The sequence below is a fragment of the Juglans regia genome, chromosome 4, assembly GCF_001411555.2.
Source record: "Juglans regia cultivar Chandler chromosome 4, Walnut 2.0, whole genome shotgun sequence".
NCBI classification, from domain to species: domain Eukaryota; kingdom Viridiplantae; phylum Streptophyta; class Magnoliopsida; order Fagales; family Juglandaceae; genus Juglans; species Juglans regia.
The window spans coordinates 19,110,370-19,112,466 of record NC_049904.1 but is presented as its reverse complement, the minus strand read 5'-3'; positions in this window follow the sequence as shown (position 1 = coordinate 19,112,466).

Here is a 2,097-nt window from a genome sequence, read left to right as displayed (position 1 = left end):
AAATGCTCATGTTTACATACTAGTATATGTTCTCTGCTTACTGAGTTGTTGATAACTCACCCCCCTTATCTCCAATATTTTCAGATGTTTTTAGATATTTCAGCTGAGGATCAGGATTATGAAGAATTTGGTGATATGACTTAACAATAGTGGATTAAGAATAGAAATTTTTCGATGAGTATTGGTGATTTTTTTTGTTAATTATATTGTTGAAATGTGAGTTTAAGTGACATGTAGAGAAGTTGGCATTTTTTTTAGGTTACTGTATTGAGGGTTTTATGTATGAGTTTGTGTAGTTAATTAAATTTGAAGTGTTTATGTTTGATTTGGAGCTTTTGGAAGTATATTAGCAATGTTAGAGTTGATTATCAGGTAACATGAGTTAACTCTTCAGACCCTCGGAGATGAGGCGTTACAATAGTGGTATACGACCCTATCATGGGTATAATAGTGGCATACGGCCCCACCACAGGTACAATAGCGGTTTATAACTTTACCACAGGGGCTAAACATGGTATATGTCCCGATGTGATGCTTTGATATGATATGAAGATGATGTCTCAGTTTATGATATGCCGAACGATTTTTTGATAAAGATGTTTTCCTGAAACTTTCGCTCTAATATTTTGTAACATGTTTTGATTTTGCATTCTAAAAGTAAATGTTTTGTTTCACATTTTGAACTCTATAAATGCTCATATTTACATACTAGTATATGTTCTTTGCTTACTGAGTTGTTGATAACTCACCCCTTATCTCCACAATATTTTTCAAATAATTTGAATATTTCAGCTAAAGATCAAGATTATGGAGCTTGAGTGAGATGATTTAAGTATAGTAGATTAAGCACTGAAGGTTTCTATAAGTATTGGTGAATTTTATTAAGTAATTTTGTTGTGTTCTGATGACTTAGTATTTTGGGAGGTTGATTATATTGAGGTAGTTGGTTTGAAATAATAATTTTTATAAGGCATTGAGAATTTAGAGTCTAAAAATATATTATTGGAATGTGAGTTTAAATGACAGGAAGTAACTCTTCAACCCCACCGGAACCAAGGTGTTATAGTTGGTATCAAAAACAGGTTTGAGATTCTATATATAGACTTTATTGGTTGAGTTTTGAAAATCTGAGGTTTAGGGATTTTGCATACTTTAAAGATGATTTTGATGGGATCCGAGGTATTAAATTTTGAAGATGTTAAGGAATGATTTTCATGACAATTGGGGTTTTAGATCCGATAGGCTTACCTTGTGGACTGTAAAAAATGATTTTTGATAAGACTTAAGGTTTAGATTTTGAAGGTGTACATAAGCATGATCGAAAGTTGGGTTTGAGGTTCTATTGGCTTTAATAGATGAGGTTTTGGATTTCTACGTACTTTATTAATCATATTTGATGTTTAGAATTCTACGTACAAGATAAATCTGTTGATATTTAAGTTTGAGATTCTGCAAACATCAATATAGGGATTTTGGATTTTGAGGACTTTAGGAAATAATTTTCAAATTTGATGTTTGTGAGACATCAAGAGATGTTTTACATGAGATCTAAGGTTTTAGAATTTTACATCGTTAAGAAAAGATTTTGGATAGGGTTCAAGGTTTTAGCTAGGATCTGTGCATTTTAGCTTATGAGGATGTAGATCTTGCAGACTTTAAGAAATGACTTTTATGAGATTTATGGATTTTGCAAACTTTACAAAGTATTGTGGATAAGATTTTAAAATTTGAATTTTGTAGACATCAAGAAATATTTCCTTTGAGATTTTAGATCCTGTAGATTTCAATAATGAGTTGTATGAAATTTAAGGCTCTAGATTTTGCACAACTTAAGCTAAAATTATTTTCATATTTAAGGTTATAGACTTTGTATATTTTTGGACAATTGATTATTATCGGATTTTAGGTTATAGGTTCAACAGGTTTTAAGAAATGGTTATTTTCATATTTAACGTTATTAATTGTAGTTGAGAATGTAAGAGTATAAGTGAGTGTATATGGATTTGGGGGACAAGAAGTCAGTTGCTATCATAGTGTGGTAAGAGCCATCTTGGCAAATATTGAAATGGGTTACTCCTAATTTTGGCAAATTTATTA